Raw genomic sequence first — 20,435 nt, 5'->3', positions numbered from 1 at the left:
ATAGTAGCAGTTTTTGCAACTACTTACAAGGAAGATTGGGCATGACTGTGGACACCTGCTAAAGAAAGGGAAGATGTTAATTCCATTTGATGAGCATCTAGAGGGTAACATCTACTAATAATGTTGGAAGGAAAATAAAATCCTGTTAACTTCTTTTAAAGTTTTAGAGAGCTGATACACGTATTTGTTCCTTCCACTCTGCCCTCACAGACACAACACTAGAAAAATAAACTGTGTACTTCTGAAGAGGGTTTGTATTTGTCAGTATAATAAGCAAAAGTAAATTAATATATCTAATAGTGAATCTGTAGACAAAGATAAGAACTGCTTTCAGTGGATTGCATTCTTCTTGGTTTCACTTTTGCTTTTCAAGAGATTTTCACATAAACTTTTATCATTCATACAAAAAAAAAAAAAAAGATTGATGTTCTGGACAGTTTGTTCCAACTTTTTTTTTTTTTTTAACCAAAGTGAAAATTTCTAATAAATTCAATTAGTTATGATATTAGTTATGATCTTGCCTTGTTTTGTTTTGTTTTTTTCATGCCATTCCCTGATTTTTTGATGGCACCAGACCAAAATGCTTCTAGGAAAGAAACTACGAGTAAAAGATGGGATGGGGACGAAAGCAGTGTGTAGTTTTTGGCTGAGTTTAGGAGTTCATACGGCCGCAGTGATTTGCTCTGAAAATGAACTAGACCTTCTAGAAGTGTTACTAGGTCTTCCTACTTAGACTAAGTATGATTTCTGTTCATCACTGGTAGTCTTGAAGTGATTTAACTGTTCTATGGGATCTTCCATTTGTGGATGGATTTGCAGTTAGTGGACAAAGGATTTTGTGTATATTTCTTTAATGCCCAAGGTTAAAATTTTAACATAAGTTTATTTCCTAGGAAATGAATGAAATGAAGTTGGATAATGGTAATATATCCTAGATTCATTCAGTCAATATTTCAATAAGAAACCACTTCACATTTTTGAATCCGAGTGTACTACTCCATTGATCTCGAGTGGCTTTTTATATCTATATGCCTTAATAACAACCTAAGCTGAAGGAGCAGGAGCTTGGTACCAAGTGCCCTTCTGAAAATTACTCTCAGGATTTACCTAATGATTTCAGTCCTTCTTGGACTTGGGAAGAAATGGTCTTAAATGTGATTAACTAATTAATTTTCATTCTGGAGATCATTGCAGCAGCTGCTCATGTTCCCACAATGATTTACCATTAAAAGGTTTGCAATCAGTTTGTGTGGTTTTTTTGTTGGTTTTTGGTTTTTTTGGTTGATTGGTTTTGTTTCTTTGTTTGCTTTTGTGGTTGTAAGAGTTGGTCTGAAGAACAGTATTTGCCTCAACATTGCCATCAAGGACTCAAGAGAAAGAACTGTACAGAGACTTGGGGAGGAAAAGAACTGCGTGCCACCGGGACTCTCCAACCGGGGACTATGGGTAACAATAGCTGCTCTCCAGAAGATGAATTTCACCTGCTACCTCAGCCAAACTTGCCCCACCTCCTCCCTGTTACTAAGGCCAACAAAGAGGAGCATGTGTGGAGGCTTGCAGAGGGTTTTGAGGTCACCCAGCAGACAAGTAAGAGACCCCTGAATGTGAAGCGGTGCAGGCAAGTTCTGGTAAGTGAAGCGGGGACCTTTTGGGCCTGTGCAGTTAAGTCTGGATTGTGAAACAAAGGCGGAGATTGGCCTCAATCCATGTGAGAGAGAAGGGGTGAAGAAGCATAGAAGATGGTTCCTGATTGAACATCATAGAGATCTCCCCACCAAAGGATCACAGATCACTACGAAGGACCAGCAGGATGCTGTTCGGGACCTGGGACCATAGGGACGCCTTTGGACTCGTGGTGGTCACTAATCCTCTTTCCCTCTTTTCTTTTCTCTTTCCCTTTTCTCCACTTTCTCTATCACGTGCGCTTTGAGATCAAGGTAAACGAACCATCAAGAGTCCATCACCGAATGGATCGTGACAGTGTTTTGTTGTTGTTGTTGTTGTTTGGTTTTGCTTGTTTGTTTGATTGTTGTTGTTTGTGTTTCGTTTTGGTTTTGTTTGTTTGTTTGTTTGTTTGGGGTTTTTTAAAGTGCAATCAGTCCAAAATATTGCATTTGAGAAAGATTTGTTGTTATCAAAAGTAGGCACCAAAATGGACATGAGAAATATAGTTCTCTAAGTGGAAATTAGTTGCATTAATATGACTCCACCCACAGGTGAATGGATGATGCCTCCTCTGGTCCATCATGCTGAGAGAATAGCTGTTATGTATGGATCTGCGAGGTATTTGGTTTATATATAGATAGATATAATCTTGTCTCCCTAGGGACAGGCATGGAATTAAACTGTTGGGTCTACGTTTAATTCTACAGCCTGGTTAGTCTTGTTCTCAGAGTAGATCTGGGAAAATTCAAACTGTGCTCCATTCTGGTTCATAGAAAAATCTACTGTTCCACCTAACTTTAATAAACGATTTACTGAAAACCCCTGAAGGGACAGGGAAGTCTTCAGAATACTCATTCATCCTCAGTCAATTGTAGTAAAGGATCTGCCTATCAAAACACACTCTGCACAGCCTCAGCATTGTAGGTTGGGACAGTCTCAGAGGCATTCGGTCAATTTAACATCAGATAAAAGTAAGCATTGTCAAGTTTCTATCAGCAGATAAAATATTCAAATCAAATCCAACACTGCTGAGGTCTTTGCAAGTACTAAACATAAAGCTTTAATCTCAACAGTTTCAATTTTGATTTAAGCCTAAATGTCACGGAATCACACAATGATAGGGATTGGAAGGGACCTTGAAAGATCATCTAGTCCAATCCCCCTGCCAGAACAGGAACACCTAGATGAGGTTACACAGGAATGTGTCCAGGCGGGTTTTGAATGTCTATAGAGCAGGAGACTCCACAACTCCCCTGGACAGCCTGTTCCAGTGCTCTGCCACCCTTACTGAGAAGAAGTTTCTTCTCAAATTTAAGTGGAACCTCCTGTGTTCCAGTTTGTACCCATTACCCCTTGTCCTACCATTGTTTGTCACCGAGAAGAGCCTGGCTCCATCCTTGTGACCCTCACCCTTTATATATCTGTAAACATTAATGAAGTCACCCCTCAGTCTCCTCTTCTACAAGCTATAGAGACCCAGCTCCCTCAGAGACCTCAGCCTTTCCTCATAAGGGAGATGCTCCACTCCCTTAATCATGTACATGTAATATACCTGCATTGTTGAATGAGTATTTAGAGCAGTAGAGAACAGTCCTGATCTGAAAACTTTGATCGCCTACCTGCCTACAGTAGTTTCACCATGAAATGCAGTGTTTCTAAAATGATATCTGTGATTAGAGACATGATGTCAGGTTTGGAATTGAGACCAGGCTGCAGTAGGGAGCGCTAAAGAACTCCAGCTTAGAGCTTTATACTTAAACTGAGCTTTTCATTCTGAGCAAAAGAAAAAAAAAATCCTGATGTAAAGGTGAAATTCATTTCACCTGCATCAGAGCTGAAGTGTGCCCAAGGTAGGGAAGATGCACATAAACTGCAGATGCAGCTTAGATGCTCTCAATGTGTGGGACCAAAAAAACAAGTCACAGCACAGTCCCTTGTCTGTCTTTTCTGTGCATTCCTGTTTTAGCCCTAGTGTTGGTTCTACCAGCTCCTGTTTGCCAAGTGTGTGATGTGTCATGGCCATGAATATGTGTGTGTAACATCCGTGCAGCTTATCCTCTTGTCCTCCTTTGGCTTGCCTCCACTTTCCCACCCCATTGCCTGCAGAACTCCTTCTGATTTGGTCTCTCACTGCTCCAACCTCAGCAGATCCTAAGTGTTATAATTGGAGAGAGGTTTTACTTGGCCTTCAGTTCTATAGCTAAAGTTCTCAGGATGTGGTTACAAAAAGAAAGCACCCTGGAAAATATGAGAAGACAAACCTGAAAATGTGCTTGGGTATACCACCATCTGCAACATATGTTAGGCAGGAGCAACATACAGAAATTCTGTTGCTTTGCTCTCCACCCCTTTTTGAGATCACTTTCCAATATGTTGAAGTCGTATTCGTGAACACATGAACTGGGAGTGTTTAATGAGGCAGTGCTGTATGTTGTGAAATGAACATAAATTTCTGCCTCTTCAGTTTATTTCCATGTCTGAGACTGACCCTTACTTTGTCCTCCTTTCCTGTTAAATGTAGAGAAAAAAAAAAGAATAAAATAGAATCCAATACATAACGGATTTGAGGAAAAGAGACTTAGGATATGTTTTGAAGAAACAATTACTCATTTCACTTTGTAACTTAAGCATTTTCTTGTATTGGACTGGTCTAGTGATTTAAGTAGAAATGTGCTTAAGCTCATAAAACCTTATTCTTACTCTCTCTGTGTTGTTTCATAGAGCACACCATAATTTACAGATGTAGTTTTCTTTCATTCTGCTGTGGCTGAGAAGTTACGTAACCACTCTCTCTGACTTTGCTCAATGTTCTTCATCTTCATAGTTGTCCAAGTACTAGAAAACCTGATTTGGAACATCTTGAAGACTTCATAGAATAATCACTTCTATGAGCTTTGTTTTCAGACAAAGTTGTCTACAGGACTGATATTTAACAAACAATTAAAACAGAACTGAGAGGGTTTTGGTTTTTACCATAGGACCATGGGGATAATTTCATGTCTTCAGTCAAAAAATTCACATTCATGGTTTGAGGCAGAAAATGATAGCAGCTTGTTAGAAGCAGAGCATTATTTATTCTTCTAATAATCTGTAGGGCTTTAGGTTTCTGGGTTTTTTGTTGTTTTGTTTTAAATACAATGCTGATAGTTTTCTATGTCGGTGATGATACAACAAATACAAGCAACTCATTCACACACAATTCTTATCTTGTTAATTCTGAGCCTATGTTTTAATAGGGTCATTATATTTGATAGCTATTTATGCTCATGTGAAGAACATGGGCTTGGAAATTCACCTAATGAATATTCAACATTTTTTAAATGTTGTCCTCAAATTCATTCTGATGGGAAAATACTATTTTTTTAAAAGATGTATTTATTTACTTACTTGTTTTCCATCAGGAAAAGTTACTCATCTCATGATGCAAGCCTATTGGGAAACCAATCATTTTCAATAAATATTTCTGTTATTAGAAATGCTGATGGAATCCGGGTATGTCATTAAAAGTTTAGTTACTTGTCTGTAAAAGGAAAATCTGTATTTTATTACAGCTGCCTCATTTTTTTTTAAAAAAAAGTATTTATCTTGAAGAGAAGCTTTGCAAATGGTACTTGATTCAGTTCATCAAACTTCCAATTTCTCTGAACAATACCAGTTACAACAGCACAATCCCAGCTTTGACCCATTAGCTGTTAGAGACCTTCTTATTCCTGATTGCAGGTCAAGCTGTGTTATTTATATTCTTGACAGGTTAGCTGTGGTGAACAAAAGCAAGGGATTTTTATAATGTTCTAAGTAGCTAAAGCCAAACCTTTATTAACTGGCGCAGATTAGCATTCTGTAGAAAAACAGCTGATGATGCAGAAAGACATGATAAATGAAACTGTGGAGCATTCAACTGTGTACACAAGTAGTCTTGAAGAGTTTCAAGCTGGGACACCTACCTGTGTCACACTGTGGTCGATTGGGCTCCCATTTCTCCTCTTTCTTATTTTTCATTTCTAAGTCATCACAGTACATAATTTACTCAGACCACACCAGCATACTATAACAGTTACTGAAGTTTAGCCAGTGGTTTTGTCTTAGAAAAGCTCTATTTTTAGAAGTTTCTAACTAGACTACAAAAATAACTTTGAACAGACTTGGCGTTAGAAAGCTACATTGTGTTAAAAAGTGCCATTAAAAATAGCAGGCTGTGTTTGGAAATGAGTAAATGCTACTAATTTATGTAACAGTATTCTAGTTATCCTCTGTGTGCTGTGGATTCCCTATCAAAGCAGTATCTCAATACGATTTTGCTTGTACATTTATTACACTGCTTTACCAGCTTTATGGACGCTGCTTCTATATATCTTCTGTATTTGTACCTTTTTTTTTCTTTTTTTAAAATTTATCTTCCCATGTACCTTGATACACATACAGCCTTCTTTGCCCTGGAAGAACTGTATTGTTAAATGCGTGCAGGTTAGGTCAGTGGTGGGTGATGCACACACAGCCATGGAATTTGGTAGCTTAACTTTCCAGTACATAGCTGGAGGTGTTTCCCATTCCACTAAACCTTTCCAGTTGCATTCATGTGAGTCTGCAGAAGCTGTGAAGAAGTTGAGGGGCTGTCATGAAGGCCCTTTACCACCCCTTTCTTCTGCCAGAGGGATGTTGACAGAAGGGATGGAGCTTGAGTGGAACTGTGCCAGCAAAGCAAAAGATGCAAAGACACTGTGCAAAGGTCATAGAATCATTTGACTGGAAGAGACCCTCAAGACCATCAAGTGCAACCATCAAACCTAACACTAGCACTAAACCATGTCCCTACCTGCCCCATCTACATGTCTTTTAAATACCTCCAGAGATGGTGACTCAACCACTTCCCTGGGTAGCCTGTTCAATGCCTGACAACCCCTTCCATGAAGAATTTTTTCCTAACGTCCAATCTAAACCTCTCTTGGTGCAACTTGAGACCACTTCCTCTTGTCCTATCTCTTATAACTTGGGAGAAGAGACCAACACCCTCCATGCTACAACCTCCTTTCAGGTAGTTGTAGACAACGATAAAGTTTCCCCTTAGCCTCCTTTTTTCCAGGACAAACAGCCCCAGTTCCCTCAGCTGCTACTCATAAGACTTGTGCTCCAGACCCTTCAGCAGCTTCATTGTCCTTCTATGAACTCTCTCCAGCACCTCATTGCCTTTCTTGCAGTGAGGGGCCCAAAACTGAACATAGGATTCAAGATGGAGCCTCACCAGTGCCAAGTATAGGGGGATGATCACTTCTCTAGTCCTGCTGGCCACACTATTCCTGATATAAACGAGGATGCTGTTCACCTTTTTGGCCACCTGGGCACACTGCTGATGAGAGCACCATTAGTCTTTACTAAGCTGATAAAATATCTGGGGAGTGTGGAGAAGAAAAGATAGCAGAGAGGATCCCTGAGACCTAAATTTTCCATGTCTGCATAAATCTATGCAAGTTGTGCTTGTGGGGTGCTTTAATTTCTTTGTGAAGGAAACTGTGGAGAGTGGGGGATGACCCATGAGTTAGAAAGCTGCCATCTCTGTTTTGGTTAGGTGGGCTTTTATCCTTTCTGCTGTCTTTGCTTCCTTGTTGGCCTGATTCTTCACATCGAGGAGGCACAGATGACAGAGGAACAGATGTGATTCCTGGAGCACTGAAGCATGATTCCTTTAAGCAATGAACTAGCTCCTGTTACTCAGATTTGGTATGATAGGCAGCAAGTCACTTAGGCAACAAAGTCACCTTCCTAGGTTCTGTTTTTTCCAGATCAGCCTACAAAAGATGTCACCGGGCAGAGGAACCAGAAAGTTATAAAAAAAAGGATAACAGACCATTCTTAGCAGCTGAATCTGAAGAAGAGATATCTGCTCCAGGAGCTCAGTGAGGTGGAAGGAAAATTGAATACAGACCCAGGGGGAAGAAAGATAAAATGAAGGGCACAGTTTTCAGGTTTTAGGAGTGGATTCAGCCCATCTGACTTCGGTGTTTAACTTTCTGGTGTCTATTGAATGAGCCCTAATGGAGATGATTTAGATCCCTTGTCAGTCACTGGGGGAGGCAGATGCTTGTGGAGATTTCCAGAGACAGATCACATCTGTGTGAGGTGCTGCATGCTGGCTGGGTGGAATCCTACCCTTGGCAGACTAATAACCTACAGTAAAAACTTATAATTTGTCTTTTACGTAAAAGGAGCTGTGTTTCAATTCCTTGCAAAGCTTCCATATACATGCATACATGTTTACTAAAGGGATAACACACAAGGGTGAAAGGGTCCTATTTCTGGCATACAAGAAGTTGGTACTTTGCCCTGGGACATGCAACTGCATTTTGAGTTCTCGATTTCAGGAGATTTACAAAACAAAGGCTGTGCTCTTCGGGCATATGCCAGGGGGATTTAGGGGCTTCTAGATAAAGCTTGGGCTTCTAGATATAGCTTAGGCTCCAGAGGCTTGCCAGTGCTACATATGCAAAGTTTGAGTTCCCACTGGACCATCTGAGCTTCCAACAGAGGGTGTGTGGTTAGATTTTGTCCCTTGGGATAGTGAGAGTCTCCATTTCCTCTATGCATATTCAACATCTATGTTCTTTTGAGCTTGATTGCTGTTTTCTTTTTATACAGAGGAGAGAAATATAAAGTCCTTGTTATTAAATTGAGTTTGAGAGTCTGAGAGTCTCTGGGATCTGGCTTTAAAACACATATTTTTCTAGGTTCTTTAAAATATTATTCTGTAGCATGTAAGGGTGTAGTTACATGAATATTTTCTTCAGCAGCAAAGCAAATTAAAACTATACCCTCAGGCAAATAAAACATCTGTAATGACATTGCTGGAAATTTCATAAACAATTGCATATTTACAAGGAATATACTCATTTTAAGATGAAGGAGAAGTTAGTACTGAGTTATGTGAGTAAGCATCTATTAATCAAAATGGCAATAGATGATCTTGAAGAAAAATACTTTTTCAAACTTGCCAAAAAAGCCTGGCAGACAAAAGGAGCAGATATGTTTGAACGTTTATGTTTCAGTGTTTCAGGCTGCTAATCACTTTGTCCCATTCTGAATTGAATGCTCTTTCAGATGAGATGAATGCAGAAGTAAGCAATGTTTAGAAATGGGAAGACCTGTTTCAAGGTGTACTAGGACAATAATTCAGCTACATCCTAATGAAATGTCTGTATATTCTTTATTTACAGAATTAAATCTGCACTAACTGCGTTCATGAATCTCTTCCTTTTAAAAACTAATGGACTTCTGCTTCTAACACTTGTGGACAGCTTTTAAAAATATGAACCAAATGTAAACTCACACAATATTGTTTTCCTGATTTAACTAACAGCCTGAAATTATAAGGCTTGGCAAATTTCTTTAGTAAAGGGCTTGACTGCAAAACCCTGGAAACTGCTGAAATACCAACACAGAGTCTTGCTGCAGAAATACATAGTTAATGTATGCCTCCCAGAATCCAAGTGTATATCTGTGCCTTGCGAGTTTCCAGCAAATCTCTGTTCGAATGTACTCAGCTGCCAGGATCTTAATCTTCTGTTCCCCACCCTGTCCCACATTCTGCAGGCGCAGGAGAATGGCAGGCATGGTAAGAGCTGAAAACATCATCTTCTCCATCCCAGTAATGATCACAGAAAATGTGCTTGGACTACCTCTGGTAGTGGGCTGTCTGACCTTTTTTTGAAAAACCTCTATGGCAAAGGATGAGCAATTTCAAGTGTAAAAAGCCCCCAAACTCCTTAAAAAAAATATCTGCTGTGTCAGTGTGGGACCCTATTATCCTTACTGTAGCATTAAGCTATGCTTATTAAGGACAAAATAGGGATGAGTTTATGGTAATTCAGTTTTAACCCTTTAGTCTTCTCTGATAAAAATGTAGTCTGACTCAAGAGGCAGTTCCTACGCTCCATTATTACTAAAATTTTTGTTATAATGCAACAAGTGCATTCACTAATACTTTGTGGCCATGGCAGGATTAGTCACATGAACAAGGACAGGACTCTTGGGTAAAATTAGAAACTAAGCAATAGAATATATGTTTTCCATACTGCAAAAAGCCATGGGTCCACTTTCAAGTGGCACTGTAACTATAAAATTTGCATTTTTTTAAGTTTGCTGAACTCCAGTTTCCTCTTTATGAAACTGTATCACATAATATTTTTGTTTGGGGGTAAAGAGGAAGAAAATAAAGAAAAATACACAGCCCGTCTAGATAATTTATAAATTATATTCTGCATGTGGATTTAAACAAAGTCAAGAGTTTCAGAGCTGCTGCTGCTCAAGCTCTCAGCACTTTGGTTGTCCCTCAGCTAGGCAGGTAGGATGTTGCAAACATGGGGTGCAAACTGGGAGGTGATGGGGCTGGCAGGTACCCCCAGCCCCTCCCCAGCCCTGCCAGAGACCACAGAAAGGCAGCTGCTCTCTGAAGATGGCCCACAGGGAATTTCTGATCACCTCCAATAATTAGTCCTGCATGTTCGGCAACAGTCAAAGAGATGAAAAAATAATTGTAGCATCTCAAAGTCAGTTTCTGTTGCTAATGGTCTGGTTTTGTTACATGTGTTATGGGACTAGGAAGCAGCATAGCTTTTGTATTAACTCATGTGTCTTGACCCCTATTTTTTTTTTCTTAGAGTTGAACCTTATTCAACTTAATCCTCTTGCACTCGTTCCCTGAATATTTATTGTGAATAATCTTTGATTGTTTTAGTTCTCAGCACCTTATTTCTACCCTGGTGCACAACGTTAATGGGAGTTTTGTAAATTTTTTAACTGAATCCTTTTTGGTTTCCCAGCAAAATCCACAGCTGGCTAAGAACTGTGTTACCTTATAACATTATTTTTTTCCTATTATGTAGTTTCAGAGTTGATATTTCCATCATAAAATTAATTGGAAGGTTGATACCTACTTCTGGACAAACAAGGTCTCTGCATGGCAAAGATTTCTTCTCCCCTCCACCTGCAAGGCAGTCAGAAGTTAAACAAGTTTACATAAAGATCGAATTATGTTTAAAGAGCATTAAGTCATGCAAAGAATATTACTGTTAGCTGATGCCTCCACAACTCATGCTCTTACTTATGTAGGATCAGGATGTGACAGACCATGTAATAAAACCAACCAACCAACCAACCAAACAAACGAACAAAACAACCAAACCAAACCAACAACAACAACACCCCAACCAAACAACTAAACAAACAAAACCCCCAAACAAAAAAAACCCAAAACACTAGGAAAGGAGCACTGTAAAAATAGCATAAATCTATAAAGCTTATTGTCTTTGTTTCTAGGTCATTACACTTATGCTGTACTACAGCATATATCCTATGCTTCCATTTAGTTTTCTAGGAGATTCAGGTTGCTCTGTGTCTCTGACCTTTCTTCTTCATTATTTTTTCAGTCCACCAGTCTTTGTGTCATCTGCAAATTTGATCAGCAATGATTTTTGGTTGTGTTTTTTTTTTTCCTGCCAGGCTCCTGGAAACACCGAAATGCAATCTGTGCGGGACTCCATCAGCAACACTTCCACATAGTAGTGAGTCCCTGTTTAAAATTACATTTTGAAACCTATCAGTTAGCCAGCTCTTAATTCACTTAATGTTGTGTCTGCTATATTGATTTTACATCATTCGAGTTTCCTGATCAAAGTATTATATGGTACTAAGTCAAATGCCTTACAGAAATCTAACCTTATTACATTATTGCTATTACTTTTATGAATCAGATTTGTTACCTCATCAAAAGAGACAGGAAATTTTCTCTGACAAAGTCTATTTTCCATAAATCCAGGGTGATTGGCATTAATTGCATTATTCTCCTTTAATGCGGCATTAATCGAGTTCTCTCTCTTTTCCTGTTTCATTTTACCATGGACTGCGGTCCTGCTGACAGTCTTATTGTGGGCCCAGGTCTCGTTAACCTTTTTAAGATATTGCCACAATGTAATTTTTTTTTCCTTTCAGCCGTTTGGAACATTCCCAGTACTCCAAGAGTTACTGAAAATTTGCTTTAGCACACAGAGAGATGTGTGGGAAAGGACACATAAAACACTATTTTTATTCCTCTTTTTCTTGGAAAAGATATCAGGTCCAACTGCCATTTCCCTAAACCTGCTGTGTCCAGTGTGAAGTCACAGCACAAGAGATGATTCGAGGAGCCCTTGTTTTCTTTCAGAAGAAATCACTTCTCTGGCAGCCTGCCCACTTCTCGCCAGTGGGATGAAAATAGAGATGAAATCGTATGTCTGTCTTTGCTGCACTCCTTGCAGCCCAAGGGTCACGGTTGTCAACTGGGATTGCCTGGGAGGAATACAAAAACTTCTTGGACCAAGAGCAGGAGGTTTGCATTAGAAATCACAAAATGTCCAAATTTGCACAGGGTTGATCCCCTTTTTCAGGTTGCTTTGTAGAATATTTTGATGCAAGCTGAGCAGGTTGATTAAATAATATATTGACTTAAATAAAATGAAGTCACTGAAAAGAATGTCTCTGTACCAGCGGATGTGACATGGGCTATGACTTCTTTTGGGAAAAAGAATCAGATGGATAGTCAGCTATCTGCACAGAGGCAGAAAAGAAAGCAAATAGTCCTGAAGCACTTGGATTTGTAAATCTTTGTGTTGAAAAGTCCTTTTTTCCTAGCTGAAACATCATTTGTGATACTTCTTCCTGCAAGGAAATGGAATCAGTGGGAGCCACAGAGCCTTAGAGCATCACACGGGCTGCTTGTTGAATGGCAGACTGGTGTGGGCAGACCATTTGCTGCCTTTCACGGAACTTGGGCTATTCTAGATTGAAAATTACTAGATGAGGCAGGAAAACAGATTGTGTTGAACTCCTGGGAAGCAAATGACAGCCACCCTGATGGCTCTGTATGGAAGAACTGGACAGCTGGAGTGACATTAATATGCGAGATGTTGTGTGAACTTAATGGAATGTTTCCCATTTCCCTAGATTTCATTTCGTACATTGACATCCCCCATACCATTTCCCACCCCATATTTTGGGAGATCAATAGTGCATCAGTGCACCTTTCTAGAGCGCTTCAGGGTTCTGCGAAGACGTTCCAAATTGGATATACATGGTGTTTTGTAGGCAAAGTCAAGAAAATTCAGGCCATACTCTGCAAGAGAGAAATATAAATAATCTCTGAACTCAAAGCCATGGAGCACTAGTTAGACTGGTGCAGAGCCTGAATCAATAAACTTTACAGAGAGTCAGTTTTGTCTCACTTTTGGATCTCTACCACTGACAACTGAGTGGTTTATAAGGTGCATTTACCTTAAAAGCTATAGCAACCATTATAAAGAATCAAGTGAAAGACTTCTTAGAGTGCTTTAATCAGATGAATTTGAAATGGTTAACTTTTTAATTAAGAAATGTAGCTTTCAAAATGCTAGACTATTCCATTTTGTAAGTTTAAAAGGTGTAGATGAAAAATACTTCTTTGATTTACCATAGTTTTACATGGAAAGGTTTGATCATGAAAAAGTTGCAGTTCATTGAAAAAAAACCCAATGTGAACAGCAAATTTCAAATTCTCAAAAACTATTTTCTGTGCAAGCTTTCATAAGGCCTCTTTTTAATGATTCAAAGTGAAGTTTTTTGCTAGACCCACAAAATTTGTTCCTGTTTTCTGATGAGTCAAGTTGAAATATACTCTTATTGACATGTAATTTCTATGATCTTAAAAACAGTATACCTTTTGGGTGGAGAGCAAAAACTAGCCAGACAAAAAGGTATGTGTCTGAAAGGAATGGGTAGGATGTGACACCAAATGCCTGCACTACCCGTTTTTCAAGGCTTACTTTGAAATTCACAAATACTATGAGGCTTCAGCCCATGCTGAGTTTAAAAAAAGGTTAGAGAAAATCGTGATTGCTTCACACATCTTCCATCAAGATGCAAGATTGCAATGTGAGAGACAATTCACACCGACACTAAGGCCTTCCCATGGCTTTCTTAGTATGTGGTCTTTACCATTTGGTGAAAAACGTAAGGTGAAAGCAAGCTGCATGACATTCTTGCTGTGCAATCCCTGTATAGAGACAATTGGCCATCACAACAAACCTTGTGTAGAGAAAAAATGCTTAAACAGCAGTCCTAGAAATTCAGCTTTTGAAACATCTATATTACCTTTAGAGAAAACTGACCAGCGTGTTCCCATGAATGAAACAAAAAGCTTTCAAAAGTGCTGGCTATGATTTTATACTGCCTGTGTAATTGTACTGAAGGAAAATGTAAGAAATGCTTTCACTGCCAATAGTATAACTATTCCTTACTGCTTGTTACAATGAAGAGGAGTTAGGGTGGGTCAAATTCTAACATTTTCATCTGGTTATTTTAACAGAAAAGCTTTTAGCTACTGCTGTTTCATAGCCAGGTTGGTGGGACTGGGTGGATATCTAAAACTGTAAAGACAATGCAAAGGCCTGGAGTTCACTTTTCTTGCTGTTGAAGACGTAATTGTCTCTCATTAGAGGCATCTTCCATAAAGGCAAATGTTGCTATCCCTCTAGCAACATAGCAAGAGAGGCCTTCTGTTAGGGAGGAATTTAGCCTGAGGGAAACATGTTTCTACACCATACTGCCAATGTCTGCAAGGTTTTCTTTTTCCTGGACTGTGCCTCAGGTATTGGAAGGGACAGAGCTGAGGCATCCACCAGTGTGTATCCATTAGTCATCTCTCCCATGGAAATGCTGAAAAATCATGTTGAAAATGAAACCTGGGGTTCAAGTCAGTGCTCTGCGGCTTGGTGCATGTAGTCCTACTCTTAGTCTCCAAACACCAGCCTGTTATGCAGTTTACTTGCTTAGCAGGCAAAAGAAGAGATTTAGAATACAGGGAGATAGGAGTGTGATTTTTTTTTAAATATTATTAGTAAGTAAATGCCATAACTTGAAAGACTCTTGCTGTTTCTGATTTTTCTTTACTAGTTCCTTTCTTCCCAGAAGATACTCTATGCTTAATTAGCCAAACTCTGATTACAGACCTTTAGGAAGCAGACCTGTGCATGAGTGAACTCCTCCCCCCCAAATCTGAAGAGTGTTTCACATTTGAAAAACCTGTTGTTAGCCATGTATTTGTGAGGACGCTAATGGAATCACTAATATAAGTCAATAGCTGAAAGCTCATTCATGTCTAATTCAAACAGGAGCTTTGATAACATTTCTCCCTTTTCTATCATAGCATATTATTTAGCCATACTCACAGAGGAAAAAGCAACCTGCTTGAAGGCATACGGAGTTCTGAGATAAATAATTAGATAATTATATACATTCTGATCTTGAAATATTTTCTCATACCACGTTGCTTACCTTTTGACAGTTTGGTGTGAAATTTCACCACACAAATGAGGTAGTAGTTTGCATTTACTTCACATGGAATAAAATAACTCCGCAAGGTGTGAAGCCAGAATGAGGCTGCAAAACAGTGGTCAAGATGCACCATTAGATCCACTACTAGTTGCTTCAGATGGTGTGAGCCAACTTGGTTGTTTGTCTTTTTGGTTAGTATCTTCTATCATGGAGGGAAACATTTGCATAAAATACTAGGACAACAGTTGAATATATTGGGAAAGCCATATAAATTTATTAAAAGTCATCATGCACCTACCTTTTTTTTTTTTTTTAATTAAAAAAATGCAGAACATGTAAACCCAAGTTAATTGTATTCTCTTTCTTTTTTGCAGCTTTCTCTCTCCCTTTGCCTTCTTTTACCTCCTCCTGCCCCAAGGCTAAAAAAACCCGAATTTTTTACTGAGATCAGTCCCTTATAAGAAGATTGCATATAGATTAAGAAACAGGATTTATGGAGGACTCAAATTTGTAGAAGATTGAGGACTCATTTAAGGGCATTTGGAAACCTTTTATGGATTATATATACAAACCAGATGTTGCATCTTAAAAAAACTTGTACTTCATTGTTATTTCCTACTTGACTATGTGGTGGGAGAAAGACTACATTTCACGGTATTGTGAATGAAGACAATTTTCACACAATAGAATTCTTTTGCTTCCTTTCCTTTTCTCTGTTGGGGTGTGTGTTCTCAATTACAGCTATAGCACCTCTTATGACAAATAAATTTATTTTTTTTTTCACAAAGAAAACCATTATTCAAAAGCCCCGAAGAACAATAAAGAAGAGCAGGAGCAGGAACACAATGCCTTGGTTCTAAAAAAACAACCTCTTATTTAAGTAGAAACCACAGAAGTATTGATAGAAACCATGCTAACTCTCCTTTGGGAATAATTCATCATTTGGCTGATATGAAACAGGACTGAAGCTTGTGCCTTCTCTTTATTGAAGTAATTAGGGACCTTGCTAGGTCTTCACTTAAGTCAGATGAAAAATGACCTCTTTGTCAGAATCACTTCTGTGAGCCTTAATCTTTATGAGGATGCTCTCGACATGGCTGCTTTACGTGGATTCTAGGGTGTGTTTTCTCCAGTGACTCCTCTATCCATAACAATTCTCTTGTGATCTGCTTTGCGAACTTTTCTCTGAGATCACACCCAGGGTCTGTGGGGACATGGGTGGGAGATCCCTTTGGGTTCCCACATTAAGCTCAGACCCATCATGGGAAGAAGTTTTAATTGCAATGACCATTTCTCCTTCAAAGGCCTTGCCACCCCTCCACTTTCCTTAAGGCAACTTGTATATCCCAGGGAGTTGACAGAAACCCTCAGACCCTTTGGAAGAGGCCAAAGACTGTGTCTTGGGATGGTAGAATTAAAGCAAACTTAATTTGCTGCTCAGATACAGTGCTTTGAAGAGAAATTGTTCTTCAAATTCTTGTTTTCTGTCTTCATACTTGTATTTCCTGCCACTAGGTTTGCTCCAGGAGTCTCATTTCTGCTTTTTAACCTACCTGTGATTTTTATTTGGCAGCTTGCATTTTTTGGAGTGCTGCCATTTATTGCTTGTATTTACTGATCTCTGTTTAATTCTGTTAAACATTTAATTTGGAGGATCTGATTTTTACCTATGATTTTATCAGCTGATTTTTGATGGTGCATAGTGGCTAGCTGTCAGTAGCTAATTCCTGTATTCCTAACTCTTTTTGTTACTAGAAACAATGGTCTTAAAAGAAACATGTTATGTGCAAGTTTTCATTTCTGTTTGTAAAAGAGGACTTCTTTGTCATATTTTTCTCAAGTTTAAATTCAGTTAGAGTATATGCCAATAATGGTATGTGTTTTCGTTCCATGGCTTCAAATATTGCAAAATTTGGAGGGGGAAAGGTAAAAAAGTGGTCTTGGAATTAGGATAAAGTCTTGGAATTAAGACCGAAGAATTGAAAAGTCACATTCAGTTTATCTAACATAGAACTGATGTTTAACCAGTCCAAGACTCAAACTTCTCTGCCTTTGTGCTTACATTTTTAAATGTGACTTCTTCTTGGTTTTTCAGATTTCTTTGGTGAGGCTACTATCTCTTATTGAACACATATCAAGGGCAAAAGAGCATTTTGAACATTTAGGTGTGATTGTACTGTGTATTATTTACTGCACACTGAGATTTATAGATTTCAAAGACAACTAAGCCATTGCGTAAGTTTTCCAAACATCCTTGGCATAGTTAAAATATGTTTTTAAGCATGCTACTCTGCTCCTGTTAATGGCTGTTCTTATAATCATATTTTCATAATGTTTATGGGAAAGAAACCCTCCCATATGGCTGAAAAAACTCAGGCTATTCCAGAAGAAAGAAATGAAGGAATTTGGTTGGACTCACAGAAGTATTTAAGGGTTTCACTAGTGTTTTCAGTTGTTGTAGTTGTTTGCTTGTAGCCATTGTAAATGGCTGTGGTTGTTCATTTGCCTGAATTGTAGAGTAGCCTATATGTGGTAAAGAAAATTTTTAGGGTGGTTACAGCTTGATGGAGATATATCAGGGCTGTGGGTCTGATAAAATGCCTGGGGAGGGGAAAGAGAGCAGCAAAACCAGCCAGAAATTATTGTATTTGCCCACTAACTTCTCCTGCTGCGCAGGAATACTAGCTGGAAAGAAGAAAATAGCAGCAACAATTCTTGCTCTGATAGGTGGTTTGTTAGGATAGAGAGTTCAAAGTAGGCGGGGTGGGTTCCCTTAGCAAAAGAGAAGCCCTCGCTAAAACTGGGGCTGAAGAGATCCAGAAGATGTCTCCAGTGTTTATTTGTGGTTTCCATGTTCTACTGGGTGAGTGGATCATTAAAATCCCTTCTTTTCTCACTAGGAAATCCTGTGCCATATGTTACACATGATTCATAAAGACAGCAAAAGAGTTAACATAGTCTGGAAACTATTGTTGAAGACTAATCAAGCGTGACAGATTTTAATCATAACAGCTTTTTAGCCAATATTTGGGGCAAGTATTATTTTTCTAAATTAGCAGTCTCAACCTGTGTAGGAAGTTATTGAGAAGTGCCTGCAGAAAGTCCCATATCCTTTTTATTTTCACTTGGGTATTCAAGTGCTGCTGTAAGTGTCTTCAGTAACACTTGTGATGAAATATATAACCTAGTTGAACTGGATCCCAAATCCAGACAGTATATCTGATTTTGTAGTGATTTACAGGGCTAAGTATGACATCAATTTGACATACAACCTGGCTCGCCAGGCTGACAAAATACTGGAGGAGGGTGATAAAGGCAGAATATATGACCACCTTTGACATGTCAAAGCTGTGCTGTCAGATTATCCTGGTCCCACAATCCTAGGAGCCGACAGACTGGCCTGCTCCATGGTCTGTGTTGGCTGGAGAACTGACTCTTTGGACTTCCTGGAAGTCCATCATTCTCAAAATCAGTAATGAGCTAAGGCTAATTTCTAGAAATGTTTGCAGAATTTGAAGAACAATTCTTGTTCTCAACTGATGCTTCAAAACTATTGCTCCCCTTTCCCTTTTTTTCTCTTTTTTTTTTTTTTTTTTTTAAATCCCTACACCACCTCCTTGTACTTTGAGCTGCTTCAGCTCCACTGACATCACCATCAAACATTATCTTCAGCCACAAAGAAACAGCAAGTTGACCGGTTTGGAGATCTATTGCAAAACATATCAGGTTCATTTCAGGTAAGCAAATGAAAATACCTTGATGTTGTGATACCACCTCAACTTGAGGAAAATCTGTGCAGTGGCAATGGCCCATAAACTTGGTGCAGTAAAGGGCTTCTACCAGCCCCCCGTTACATACCCAGGTGGGTGTAAGACCAAAATTTAATTCAACATCCACCTCGTAAAAACAGAGCAACCCGTCTCTGTGTTAGTCAATTATTTCTCTTGACCCACATGTAGGTTTGGAGTAATCATAGCCACCTTGTGAGTTTGTTGGGCAGCAAAACACTTAAAAACAGACAAAGGCAAGCTGCCTATGCAGCCACATTAAGTGCATATTTTTAGTGCTCTAAGTCTTGAAAATGCAGAGTTTACCAAATAATTTTTTCACCCAGGTATTTTCAAAGGAGGTGGGTTTGAGGTTGAAAACTACTCTTGTCTGAACCAAGAACTTCTTCCAGAAGAGCACAGTGAAACATTAAAAGAGTGCCTCATTGTCACCTGGGCAGTTGAGACTCTCAGGTAGCATCTGCAGGGGATTGCTTTGCTTATTCTGACTAGTATCGCTGTGATAAAAATGACTGAGAGCTTTATTTATAGCCTGTCTCTGCTCCAGGACTACACAAGTAGCTGCTACCTTATCTCATGAAATCACAAGAGTTATGGCTGTTGAAGAGTCTTTTGTTTCATAGAGATATGAACAGTGATGAAGAGGGTGGAGGAGTTTTACAATAACATATAAGGATCTACTAAAGCAGCTGCCTTTGCACTGTTTGCGTAAAAAGTCACTAAGGTGCCAGGAATCAGCTAAAATTACTCCCAGCTGAAAAATGTAAGTAGACCCTTAGCTGCACTCTGGTGTTCCCAGAGAAGTCCAACCTGTGAAATAAGATTTACAAGGACTACCAGGAGCAGAAGGCTTTGATCTTTCCCAGCTCAGCCAGGGGTTAATATTTGTTTGTTTGTTTGTTTGTGGTTTGGTTTGGTTGGTTTTGGGTTTGGTTTTTTTTTGGTTGGTTGGATTACTTGAAAATAAAATCAGTTTAAAGGACTGCCTGTTGAACAGGCTATTTGGTACTTTAATTATGTAGGCTGGTGAACGTGGAGCCTATGACATCCAAAACTAATTTATGGATCTGTTAGTCAAAATCAACAATTTAAACTGTACCTGCAAGCTCACATAGTATAGCGTGTGGAGTGCTGGGTTAGTATTTATAGTGGGGGGACTCAGTATAGCAGTCAGCTTCTCGTGCTCTGAACCAGCTTCAGTTTCTATATGGAGTCAAACTGTAAATCTGAGCACTTGTTTTAGGAGCAAAAAATTGACATGACTATGTCTGCCTCTTAAAAAACTGTCATAATGTCCTGCTTGTGCCTCAGTAACCAAACAGGGATACTTATTCCTTCTTATTCAACAGTGCATGGTCACATGAGTGTCCTTTTTCTGCACTTGTACTATTATAACCATTTATGAAATCAGTGCTGCTGAAAAAGCACCATTTCTGAGCACTTAGTTCTTCTAGAATTCACAATGCAGTCTCTGGGGTTCTTTGTAGTTGTGATTGAACTACTTGGGTAACAGTATTCTTCATGTCTTCCTTAAATTTAAAATTAGCATTTGTAAAAAAATAGCAACTTAACTTCCCCTCACCACAGTTTTCATTTGCATATGAGTTTTGCTGGAATGGATGATGACATTAGCAGCCCTTTCGGTGGGGT

General features: G+C 39.0%; 1 long non-coding RNA gene across 1 annotated transcript; it reads left to right on the top strand.

Annotated features, from left to right (window-relative positions):
- The first annotated feature begins 1,177 nt into the window (after positions 1-1,177).
- LOC110358318 (uncharacterized) lies at positions 1,178-16,604 on the top strand. Its single transcript, XR_002412661.2, has 3 exons — positions 1,178-1,628; positions 11,155-11,216; positions 15,372-16,604. It is a non-coding gene; the product is annotated as an uncharacterized LOC110358318 (long non-coding RNA).
- The last annotated feature ends 3,831 nt before the right edge of the window (positions 16,605-20,435 follow it).

This window comes from Columba livia, chromosome 1, assembly GCF_036013475.1.
Source record: "Columba livia isolate bColLiv1 breed racing homer chromosome 1, bColLiv1.pat.W.v2, whole genome shotgun sequence".
Lineage (NCBI taxonomy): Eukaryota > Metazoa > Chordata > Aves > Columbiformes > Columbidae > Columba > Columba livia.
The sequence above is the reverse complement of the archived record's forward strand: the minus strand, read 5'-3'. Positions and strand labels throughout refer to the sequence as shown.